We start from the raw sequence: 13,601 nt of genomic DNA on the forward strand, positions 1-13,601 counted from the left end.
AAATGCATTGCACTTTTCAAAAACTCAAAAATTATATGTCATTGCACAAAGAATAGCAACAGATCATAAAATTGCAACCAAAACAACACGAAATTATTAATCTGATTATAAATTAAAGAGAAAATACAAATTAATCACAAATACCCAAACAAAAAATTGTGAAAACTCTAGTTTTCGCAATTGAATCACATAATATTAAAAATTCGAATTAAACCAAATTCAAAAACGATAATCAAAATCAAATTAACTTACTTGTTCATAACAAACCAACAACAAAGATCGAATCATATATAAACCAAACGAATAATTATGAGGGAGGAACTAAATTAGGGATCAAAAGTACTGAAAAAAAATTTGAATCTAATATATATATATATATATATATATAAACCATTATTCAGATTAAACAAACGCAAATCGCAAATTAATCAGAAAAAAACCCTAATTCAAAATCGAATAATAAAAACTCAAAATACAAACCCTAATTGAATAAAAAGAACAAAGAAAAAAAAATCAAATTACATACTTGTCTTGAAATCACGAGCAACGAACATTGAAGAACAAATTCAAGAATTGAATTGCAAAGAAAAACTGCAGAAGAGAGAGAAAACGCATGAAGAGAGAGAAAGTGTAAAGAAGAGAGAGAAAGAAAATGAAGCGGCGCATGAGTTAGAACGAAAGTCATTCAATGCGTGAAATTACAAAAATACCCTTAATGAGGCGGGTACAATGTGAGCTGTTAGATTGAGCGCGGAGCGCGATCAACGATTCAGATAAGTAGATATAGAACCAGGTTATAATGAGAACTAACTAAATAATAGGAACTGAGAACGAATTAGGGTCGTTAGATCTACCACATATGCACACTTGATGAGCGGCTCAAATTAAATCAAACCTTAGATTGAATCTACTCCAAGCGTTTTCTCTCTCCTCCAAGCATTTTCTTTCTCCTCCGTGCCTCTGAATTCTCCATTGAAGCAGCTTTCGAATCTACTCCATTGAAGCGGCTTTCAAGCTTTCTCGACTCCAATGAAACAAGTTCTGAGGTAAGATGTTTGTTTTTCTCTTTTATTTTTTTTATTTTTTTTTTTTGTTTTGAATCACAAATTTCAAGTTCAATGGTTTATCGTTAATTTCCTTATTTTGTCAATTTAGGGTTCTTTAAAGTGAAATTCGAACTCTTTTTTATAATTATTGAGGTTATGAATGGTTATAGCGATGATTTTGTAGCTAGAATTCCTAAACACTTAGATCTGAAAGCACTAGCATTCAATTTTAAGTGAATTTTGGCGAGTTATGTATTGAGTGAATTCTTACGGTAAGTAGTTTTTAGCAATTGAATATATATGATTTTTTGAATGTTTTTAGCTTATGATTTTCTAGAAATTTAGAGCTCAATTCTTGGTCATTTGAAACATACAGGGATAAAGTGAAGCTTATGATGCTTAATTGTCCAATATTCTCCACGTTTCTTTGCACATGTGTTTGAAATTTTTTAATACATTTAATTGATCTTGAATAAATAAACTAAATTACTCTTAAAGTAAATTAGATATCCTTAAAAGTAGATTAATTGCTCAGCTCCTAAACTAGATAAAATGTTTGCTAGGAAATTAGTAATTGCAAACGAGAGTCTCAGTTTGAGTGCATTTAACTGAGTTTCTTAGTGACTAGCCTAATTATGGTTTGTTCAACCTCTTAATGAAACATTATTAAAAAGAATTCAGGCAGCTACTAATTTGTAAACATAAAGGCACTGTTATGAGATATAGGAGTTGGTTTACTGTTAGTTTCTAATGGATGCCTTGTATCATCATTTGTAGTGCACTTCTAGTAGATAGCAGCTAATATAAAGGGTACCTGGTTATGCCAAAATAAGGTTGTATTGAGCAAAATACCCCTGATTATGTCTCAATTGCAATTGGTTTTGTAGAATTCTATTGGAGAATTATATAATGTAATTAATTTGATACTTCTGTATTTTGCTTGTGTATGAGCTGCTAGGTTTCCTTAAGCTTAGGCTTGGTTTTAAGCATCATATATACTAATAGTGCTAATTTTTTCTCTTGTGATAGCCACTAGTATGTTCCCTAATGCTCCTTTTGTTAAACTCTTAATGGCCACCTAAGCCTGTAATATATTTGTAATAGACTAAGGTTGATTTCACTCAATAATGCTCATTATTAAGAGAAGGACTACTTCTTCATTAACTGAACGATTAAGGGATACAAGTAGTAGCTTGAGGCTACAAATCTCCTAGCAACTTGAGGTTGCAACTCTCCAAGTTTTCCTTACCAATGTTCTGCCTCATCTCCCACTAACACTGCTCATACTACTTATACTAAGATGGTCATAGATGACCTTAAGGCTTAACATGTGAACTTAGCTAATTTAGACAAACATAAATAAACATCATATGATTAAGGTTGCTTCTTTTCCTACTCTTCTTCTTAATTGATTTTGTTTTCTACCTAATTGGAGTCTAGAGGCCTTGAAATGCTCCCTGCTACTGCTGCCCTTTGCTTTTGCTCTTGTTGCTTGTTGATTGTGGCTGACCCGTATTACCAAACTAACCCCCTCTAAAGCCGGTCTATTACAATATTTTTGTCATATTTGTGGTAATCAACTCTTCTTGCGTATTAATTCTGATGGGAGGTGCTTTTCTGTCTGTGATAATCTTCTACTTTATCAACAATTTTTCATATGATCATAACTCTACTTTATTAACATTGATCTCATGATAAGATATAAATCAACTGTCTCTAAAAGTTAATAAAAAAGAATATAAAGTTAATAAAAGAAACCAAAAAGTAAACCTATTAGCTCAAGTGGTAGAGCATTATGCGGATGCATAGAGGTATAGGTTCGATTCCTACATAAGTTCTCTAGAAATACATATAGAAACACTCTAAAGTTATTCATAATAGCTCAAAAGTAAATCAAAATAACTAAAAGTTAAATCACATTAGCTCTTAAGTATACGAACAATAAATTAGCTTGAATAATGACTACGGAAACTTTGTTATATCACAAAAACTGTACTCCGAGTCATTGACTTTCATATCCTTACAAGATGAGTCAAGTTATCAGAAACAAATATATTGAATTCAATATAGAAGTTTTCAAATTTAAAGTAAATAAAACAATATTGTAAGTAAATAAGAAAAATAAAAAGATTTTTAGTGAAACATACAAATAAAGTAAACTTTAACGCAAAGTCTAATCTTTAGAGTACACAAATGAACCTACATGGTATTTGAAACCACATCTTTTGTGCAATTGCACAATGCTCTTCCTATTGAGCTAGTAGCCTAGTATATATTAAACATTCAAAGTAAAGTAAAAGTAAATAAAAAAAATTGTAAAAGTAAATAAAATTATCACATAAGTAAATAAAAAATTTATACAAACTTGGATTTTGTCACTTTAATTGATGTACAAACACTAACATATATATAAACTTGGATATTTATATTAACATAGGGTTGTAATGTTACGAAATTCATCCAAAAATATAATACAACTATACAAGGTTACATAGTTTATTCACATAAATGCAGAGTAACATTTACAGCATGAAGTGGGTAAGCTAAAGTAGTATAGCAGCAGTAGGCAGCAGAGCAAAAGCAGCACAACAACAAGCCATGGTAAGACAATAGCTGCGGCAGCAGCCTTGGCAAGGCAACAACACTCAACCACTTCCTTGATTCAAAACTCCCCCCGCAACTTCCTTACATACACCTCAATCCCCTTCAATTGCATTATCATCATCCTTCACCACAACAAAAGGCAACGTTAACCAACTCTTCCATGCTCAATTCTCTTAACTAAATTAATATCTTAAGTTCAAACAAAATTCTATATTGTATAATTACTGGGGTTTCAGGTCATTTCTTGCTACTCACATAGCTGAGCTAATAAAAAAATCTCAATAGTAAATAAAAAATTCTCAAAAGTAAACAATAAAATCTCAAAAGTAAATATATTGAGTTAGTAGGCTAATTCTAGTACATTAAACATTTAAAGTAAGGAAAAATTACTCAAAGTAAACCAAATTATATCAAAAGTAATAAATAAAAAAATATACAGAATATATGCCCAAATCCCAGTTAAAGTGCAGCAACTACCACTCCAAATAAATCTAAGCAAAGCAGATTGATCTGAACAATGCAGAGCTAAGGTTAAATTATGCCCTTGAGTGTGGGCTTAAAAATGGTGGAGTAGGTGTCATTGTTGACAAGCTTAGGGGTTGTAAGAAGCTGACTTGCCCTTGAATGTTAGTATGAAAACTAGAATAGCATATAATCTTAGGCCTCTAAAGTACCGACTTTAAAGAATCAACTAAGCAACTTCTCTAAAGGCCCACAACTTGTTGCTTATCTATTAATTTAAGTTTCCCTCGCCTTTATTTTCTCGGTCCTTTTAGTGTGAATCTTCTCTTACAATTGACATGCCCACGACTATATATTCTTTAATTCTCTTAGAATAGTAAACTCCAAATGATCCACAGACATACGGTTGACGTGCAATACTTGCTCAACTCACTTTTGATTACTCTATAACCTTTGACACATGAAGATAAAGAGGCAAGTAAAGACCATAGTTGAGACTATGACTCGGTTCTTGAAGGCTTACACATGGAAACTACCTCCAAGGGCTCTGTTGTTATCAGTATACTTGTAGAATCATAAGAACTATACCATATTCTCAATCAAACAATATGTCCACATTACTAACCTATTCAACTCTCTAATTTACTCAGCAATAGTCAGTGACACAACACCACACCCCCTGACCACAAATAGCCACACCACTAACACAACGCCAAAGCTGCCATAATACCCTTACTGCTACTACCAAAAACCAATCTCACAGCAACTCTTCACGCAACCATTAACATTAACACCACACAACCAAATACCAAACTTAATTATTACCATCAACTTAAAAGTAAATAATTTAAGTTCATAAGTAAATAGTATAATCTCAAAAGTAAATTACATAAGCTCAAAAGTGTCCGAATTTAGTTATCACATACCCTAATCAAAATAACATCAACATACCGCTCTGAAATTATACAAAAAGTAATTAAAACCCATACGTATTTCAATTTTACCATAATTATTTCGTGAAATTGAATATTAAAAACAACTAATAAAATTTCTAGACTGGAACCCAAATAAACTGTAGGGAGATCATCATATATTACCTTAACAAAAAAAAAAACAATATATATTACATTAGATCGTAAGAATCATACAATTAAAACTTTAACACAATACCCTAATTCAATCAATTTAATAAAAAAAACCACAATAGAACATATTAAAAAATAAATAAAAAACGATTTAGAATTAAAAAATTTCAACCAGAAATCCAAAAAAGAAAATCCACAATTCGAACATATTAAATTCAGTAAACTCAATTGAAATCTCAAGAAATTCAATAATCAAAGTTGTAAAAAAATTACGAATTTACCTTAAATGTATATCGTTGCGTTGGAGAAAAGTTCGCCACAAAGAGGGGTAAAACTTCAATTAAAGCAAATGCAATAATCAAATTCACAGTAATCAAACAGAAAATAGAAAAAAATCTTCAAATTTTCGACCATTTAATCTGATAATAAAATGCAAACACAAGTTAATCAAACATAAAATAGCTAAAAACCCTAGATTCAAACTCGAATTAATCGAAACCAAATTCAGCAAACTTTAACTGAATCGAGCAAATTAAACAAACTAGTAATCAAAATTTAAATACCTTAACAGGAAAATGCGAGAAATTGATGAACAAAACGGAAGAAATCGAAGAGCGTATCAAAGAAAATCGCTTCACATAGAGTTTGGAAGAAGAGAGGGAATCTAAAGAAAATAAGGATAGAGAAAAAAAAAGAAACTGAGAAAATCTTGGGTAGTCATTCAAAGTGAAGTATTACGATATATATAGGGCTAATTCAATTTATAATTAGAGATCACCGCGCATGGCACGGGATCTAACCTAGTAAATTAATTAAAGCAAATGCAAAATACTGGAAAACTATAGGCGCATAGGAACTATTGATTTGCTAACATATAGGATGGAAAATTTGATAATAAGTGGAACTTTATCAAAGGTGTGTGGGGCTTGAAAATGCCAATTGGGATTCAAAACCAACGGGACTTTGAGCTAAAATAACGGGGAGTGATTTTTGAAGCGGGAAACTAAAAATTACCCACTCCCCACAAAATTTACTTTTTGCATAATTGTATTAAAAAAATTGAGGAAGACTGAGCACTCCACTTCAGCGGCTTCAATGGTGAGTTCCACCATGAACACCTAAGCTCAAACGATTCTTATAGCTAGCTATAGCCAAAATTGCAGTTATTTTGTGAATTCGAACTACATCTTGAAAATGCGAAATCGTTTAGTTGATAAATTGGGAGTTGACTTGGCGGAAGCATTGCAGGAAGAAGAAGGCCATGGTTGCACAAGGAGGGAGTTGCGGTTTGATAGTGACAATGTAAGCGTTTGAAACCCTATAGGTCAATTTGTTGTGCATGTGGTATTTTTTTTTTGCTTAGCAATTAGTAATGCATGAATTATGGGAATTAACACAGTTCAATTGAATTAGTTGAATAGTTAGGGTTTTTTTGGGGTATTTCAAATTACATATTTGTTGTTGATAGTGAATGTTACATTGCTTAAATTACTTGGCATATTGTGTAAATGTAAGTCATTTTTTGGAGAAATTGATATTTGTAATGTTAGATTGTTGATTGTAACCCGATTAGTTGATTGTAACCCGATTAAATTAGTGACAATTGTTAGATTCTTACTACGTATTTATCACAAGAATGAGGAGTGTGTACATTTGAGGTTTGAGGTTTTGGAGAGCCCTTTTAAAAATCTTACAGGACTATTTGCCCACACAAGTTAAGTTTAATTGCTCTGTTATAAGAATTTAATTAGTTTTCAATCTTTTAGTTGTGCCACTGATTGTAATGTGAAATGCTTTTTTGGAAATTTGGGATTGGTCAAAGCATTCTAATTCAGAAAACTACATCTAAAAAGCTTGAATTGCATTAAATGAGTAGCTGAAATTGGGGATCTTACTAATGCAACCTTTGGTGGAGTCAGAATCTAAAATGGATTGAAGTAGCTTGTTGCCAACCTAGTAGCATTATTGCCCCCCCCCCCTATTTCTTTTGCGGTGCACTTGAGAGCACTGCCCTCCCTATGAATCTTGTTACTGTGATTATTGACCTAGGCATGCTACTTGTTTGATTTTATGATGTTATATATATTCCCAAATTGTTTGGATTGTCGAACTCTTGGATCATTTCTATGTGGCTATGTATTCTTAATGTACGGAAATGTTATGATTATGTGATATTTCCCAATTAAAATCACAGCATGTGTCATGTAATCTATGAGTTTAAAACTAAGAAGAATAAAATTACTGACTCTAGTCTTTCACTTCCTGCAATTGTTATGAAACTGTTGTGATCTTATCTTCAAATCGTATCCTAGTTTGTTTTTATTGTTGTTATTATAGAAATGACTTGCTATGGAGAAATTGATTTGTATAATGTTGATTTTGTTCTTAGTTACTTGTGGTGGTGTTGTGTATATGATTGTTTTCTGTGTGTCATTGTTTTTGGGGGGCGCTGGTGGTGATGATAATGATGATGTGTGTGGCAATGTTGGGGTATTTCAGAGTTAGAATGGGTATGGAGAAGGGGATGAGGAGGAAATTGAAGGGGGATTAGAAGATGATAGAGAGGAATGGGGGTCTAATACCGAGGGAGAGGAAGGGGGTCTGATAGTGAAGGAGATGAAGGGGGCAGAGTAGAAGAGGAGGAAGGAGTTGAAGATGGAGGTGCAGGGGCAGGAAGTACTACTTTCATAACTCCCAAGAAGAACACCGTAATGGTTAGCACAGTATTTGGTGTGGAAGAGGAAATACCAGCCCCGAGTTTGGGTATGGTATTTGGTAGTTGGGATGAGGTTGATAGTTATTTTTGGAGTTATGCTAGGCAAAAGGGGTTTGGTATAGTGAGGGCTGCTGCTGAGTTTGCCAAGGTGAAGAGTAAATTGGGGGATGGAACGTATTGTAAGCAGAAAAGGAATGCTAAGTGGACTTGCAACTGCTACGGAAGACCCTCCAGGAAGCGTAAAGTTGTACTTAAGGAAGGGTTGTTGCAAGATGAGGAAATAGTTATGAAACGGAAGACGAAAAAGTGTGGGTGTGAGGTTTAGTTGTATGCTAGTGTGGATGAGGAAGGGAATTGGGTTGTTCGTAGGTTACACTTGAAGCACAAAGGTCACTTAGTTACACCGGGAAAGGCAAAGGATGTAACAATGTTCAGGATGCATGAGTTGGTGTCAAAAAATGGACACTTGGTGAACCGGGTGTGTAATACAAAGAAGTCTAGGGTAAAGGTATCGCAGATGTATAGTTATTTTGTGAGGGAGAAGAACGGGGTGGATGAGATGTCATTTACGCAGAAAGACCTGGAGAATGCAGTGGCTAGGAAACAAAGACTGGAGCTAACTGAGGGTGATGCGAATAGAATGATAGAGTACTTCAACAAAATGAGTTTAGACAATCAAAAAATTTTCCATCTTTGTAGGTTTGGGAAAGATGGTGCATTACAAGATGTTGTTTGGGTAGATGCAAGGAGTAGAGCTGCGTATGAAGAGTTTGGAGATGTTGTCTATTTTGACAGTACATGCTTAACGAACAAATTTCACCTTCCCTTTGCTTTGTTTGTCGGTGTGAATCACCACGGACAGAGTATACTGTTTGGATGTGCATTGATATCTCGGGAGATGGTAGAGACCTACGAGTGGGTGTTAAGGACAATGCTACATTGCATGGGAAGAAAAGCTCCTGCCTCGATCCTCACGGATCAAGATCTGGCTATTAGGAAAGCTGTGAATATAACCATGAGTGACACTTGTCATAGGTGGTGCATTTGGCAAGCATGAGCGATATGATGCTGTGAAGGATGAGTTTGAGAATATCATATATGGTAGTTTAGATGAAGAAGAATTTGTAGCTCGTTGGATGGATGTAGTGGAATATTATGAACTACAAGAAAACAGTTGGCTGGAAGGTAAGGTTAATCTGTTTTATGTGACTTGTTTGTTTTTATTGCTGTAGGTATATGGTTGTTGGTTGCTGTAGGTGATCTATCCTTAAAGCTTGGTTACTGCACTTGCGTTTTGGGTGTGTAGTCCATGTCATGATATGCATGAAGCACTGAAACAGGGACTTTAATCTAGTGTGCGAGCAGCATGGTTGAAGAAATTTTGGTGTTGTGGTGTTGACTGCATTTGTTTTATTATGTACCACTGTATGTACTGGTTGCACTTTAATACATCAAGTGGCATTTATTTTGTACCACTAAGGTTGCAGATGCTTTTTTCAATTATGAGCATTTCGTTTGAAAGCTATTGATTTCCTTTTTGGATATGCTACATGCAGGTCTATTTGAGGAAAGGCATATGTGGATCCCAGCCTATTTGAAACATTTGTTCTGGGCTGTGATGAAAACAACACAACGTTCGGAAAACTTCAATCATTTTTTCAAAGGTTATGTTGACAAGAACACAACCTTGTCTGAGTTTGTGCTTCGCTACTGTGATGCTATGACCATAAGGGCTGAGGCCGAAAGAGTTGCTGACTCCAACACGATCCTCTATGTGAGGCATTTAAAGACGGATTTCCCTACGGAGGAAGTGTTTCAGAAGTGATATACAGACGCGAAATTCAAAGAAGTTCAGCGGGAGTGCACCAAGGTGTTGTATGTGCGTTGTCTAGATCAAATTGAAATTGGAGACAGTGTGATTAAGCCAAAATATGCAAAGAAAGAGTCTGTGACAAAGGTTCGGAGATGTTATAGGCTTTTGTTTGATAGATCCACATATGAAGCAACTTGTGACTGTAAACACTTTGAGTGTCATGGAATCATTTGTCGACATATGATTATGGCCTACGACCTTAGTGGTGTTGGAATTGTTCCTGAGAAATACATTCTTCGTCGTTGGAGAGAGGATGTGCAACGGAAACACACGTGTAAAAGTAGCTTATCATGATCCACTTAAAACTGAAGAGATGAGGCAATATCACAAACTTATGGGGACTTATGAACCAATTTGCACGAAGGCATCTGCATGTATTGAGGCCGTGTCAGAGATGCTGCAACTCATGGACCTGAGAGTCGATGAAGTGTTGGCAATGGTTGCCGAAAAGCAGGAAGAGGCAGCTAAGGCCAATGCAGATGATGTTCCAGATGAAGGTGGTCAATGTGTTGTTGGGACTCCTTCTTCTGTGGAGCAGAACAAGGTACCTGAACCCGCAACCACGCCACTGACAATTGGTTCCGGTCTGCCAAACTCCAGTAAGTGGTTTCCAAGGCATTTGTGAAGCATCTGCCTCGGGGAGGATTAAAGATCCACCATTACCGAAGAAGGAAACCGTACTACAAATTCAAGGTACCCATCATGCATAGAAAAAAAAGGCAAAGAAAAAGCTGCTAGGGCTAAAAAATGCTGCCAAAAAGCAAGCTACCCAAACCCAAACCAGTGTATCGTTGTCAACAAATGAATACATGCAGTCGGTTGGAGGTATACAAATGAGGCATTTGGATGGTTTTGTCGGTTACTTTACTGCTGTTAGGGGTAGAAACTCTGGTGGGGGGTGTTAGCTAGTCTACTTGGTTTGACTCCTGGTATAGGGAGGTCCAATTCGAATTAGAGGGTATGTAAGCTGTATCCATTACCCCAGTGGTACATATAGAACACTCATTAATGTACCATTTGTTGTGATAAAGCAGCACTGCTTGCTAGTGACAATAACAATGCACTAAATTATTTGACATTTGTAGAAAGGAATGTACTGTTTTCTATTAACTTGAATAGTGGTTAGATGACTTGTGTAGTTACCTATTGTCTATTTAATGGTAGAACATATGTGATTTCAAAGTCAGCATGGAACAACGGACTTAATTCCAACTTAATGGCAGAACATGACATTTGAAATGGTACATTTAAAGAGATTTTAATGTGCCATTGGAATTAAAACAGTACATACACATGAATAAAACTACATGGGAAACGAACATTACTAAGCAAATGCAAGAACTAGCAGGAATCAATCGTCATCCAACCCAAAGTCATGGTATCCTTCCCATGGATCCATGTATGGGTCATTTTAATCAGGCGCATGTCCGTCCCAAAACTCTCCGGAATCCGGATTAACCTTGTTATCGTACCTTTTCTTGGTCGCATTCAACCTATTGACATACCACTGTGGGTAGTCGTCGTAGTCAAAAGGCTCCCTAGTAATGAGATTCAAGTGTTGCATCTCATCGTACCCATTTTCAGCCAACATCTTGCTCCTAAAATACATGCATTGCTCCTCGCTCGAATGGATCTAATCATAAGGATCCTCGTGAGAGAAATTCATCCACTCTACATTGACATGAACCACGCCTCTGTCATAGTCGGACGTGAAATCATGGCCGAGTAGTAGAAGACAAAATTTCTCACCTTCCTTACAATGGTTGTTGAGCATGTTCTCCACATTTGCAGCCCAATCATAGTGGCACATAAAGAGCTCCCAAAACTGAAGCCAATGCCTGCAGTACCACGAAGATCGCAAGCAATCTATCATTGTTTCATAGAATTCTCGGAGATTAACACTAATCGTAATCTTGTGAGCATCCACAAGGTAGTGCATGAAACAATATGCCTCTTTGCAAAAGTCTCCGGGACCTCCTATTTTAAACGGCGTAAGGAATGGGTACTTGGGGTGGAAATCAATCCCTGTAATGGGATTTTGAAGCCCACCGCGAGCTATCGTTGCCGATTGGTACGATAACATAATCTCTTTACCTCTTTTAGGGAGGTAAAAGTCTCGAACGACACCGTTTGCATCATGATGACCATTTTTTTCATATACTCCAAACGCTTCATAAGTACCCTTGGGGTCTTACAAAGAGCCACTTTCTTTTCATCATGCAATCGGTTGGAGGCAAACACTCTCTTGCTCCCATTTCTCCCCATTTTTTTTTCCTTTTTCTCTTTAAAACTTTTCTATTGTATGGACTGACTTAGAAATGTATGTATGAAAGTAGATAGTCCTCTGCCAACGTTTAATAGTACAAAAGCCTCATTAAATTACCCCCCCCCCCCAACTACTTTGTGAAATTAAACAATTTATATAGTTCCTACCGGAAGATTATTAAATGTGCCAATAGTATAGATAAAGAATATAATGGTACATATAATGCTATTTTCGTATACAATATTGTACCACTTACTTCCACCCACTGACCTCGCACAAAAATAGTTCTTTTTTTTTGCAGTAGTGTAATTCTAAAATAGCTAGTTGGAAAATAACTGCAAAAAAATAACTCCCCTTACTGCCGTAATTATAATGTTAAAGTCAAAGGGTTGAAATATTTGGAGTAGATTTGATACATAATTTTGCAGTGGTACTTTAAAATCCCTTTGGTCTATAAATTGTGTAACATGGTACATTTGCATACATATATTATACTAATAGTGGGTAGTTGTGTTTGTTATGACAAGACAGTTCTGTCCCCTAGTGCTGATAGCTGAATCTCCCTCCCTCCCACCTACGATGGGTTGGGTAAAAAAAATGCATACAATTCAATGGTGATTAGGCCACGGTAAATCCAGGCACACCGCAATTTTATTAGGGTACCACTAAAAAGCACACATCTCTAGGGTACCACTTGAGGCATTACTGTACCACTTCTTTGTTTAAGGTATAAATAATATGACTAAAGGTACCACCTAATTGCAAATTGTAATAATTCCTTGCCATACGGGTAGTGACTAATTGTGAAAAAATATATGAAATTCAATTGAAACTTTATAAATTGTATTGTTTGGAGGCTTATAAAGTCGATATAATGGCCTTACTAGTCAATGGTGACGTGATTTAGGACGGGGTTACATGTACTTTAAATACAAACACATACTATTGGATTCATTAGCTTATTCCTGTATTCAGTTAGTTTGTAACAAAAGATACACTTCCATATACCCTTGCTTAGATAGATAATCAGTTACTATTGACTCAGTGCTCATCATTTATTGGAATCCAATTTTTAGTGCTTTAATTTACAAACCTATTCATAAACATAAGTTTAGGGATAATCAGGGCTCTTAATAAAACCCTAAACATGTTTTTTACACCCTAATCTTAATGACCCTAACCAAAGGGACTTTCACAGTGGTACTCTTACTGTTACATATTGTACCATTTAACATGATATAGTATACTACTGAGTCATTTGAAGTTCATATTTGTAGTGAGACATTTTAAGTTCATATTTGTAGTGAGACATTTTAAGTTCATATTTATACCAATATTATATTTATGGCATAATGACTTACGTATTGTATACTATTGGTACATATAGGTCCTACTATACGTGCCTTAGTGAACATAAACAGTCAAAATTCAGCTCGTTAAAAATTAAGGGTCCAAGTAAAAATCAAGCGCGAAAGAATAACAACTTTCCCGATCTGTGTTGTAATTATTTACCCCTACATAAACTTCTTCCTTCTACCCATCACCATTG

General features: G+C 35.3%; 1 long non-coding RNA gene across 1 annotated transcript; it reads left to right on the plus strand.

Moving 5' to 3' along the window:
- Positions 1-629: 629 nt before the first annotated feature.
- LOC110725028 lies at positions 630-10,902 on the plus strand. Its single transcript, XR_002512119.1, has 3 exons — positions 630-1,046; positions 6,446-6,499; positions 9,470-10,902. It is a non-coding gene; the product is annotated as an uncharacterized LOC110725028 (long non-coding RNA).
- The last annotated feature ends 2,699 nt before the right edge of the window (positions 10,903-13,601 follow it).

Source organism: Chenopodium quinoa, unplaced genomic scaffold, assembly GCF_001683475.1.
Source record: "Chenopodium quinoa cultivar QQ74 unplaced genomic scaffold, ASM168347v1, whole genome shotgun sequence".
Taxonomy (NCBI): Eukaryota; Viridiplantae; Streptophyta; class Magnoliopsida; order Caryophyllales; family Amaranthaceae; genus Chenopodium; species Chenopodium quinoa.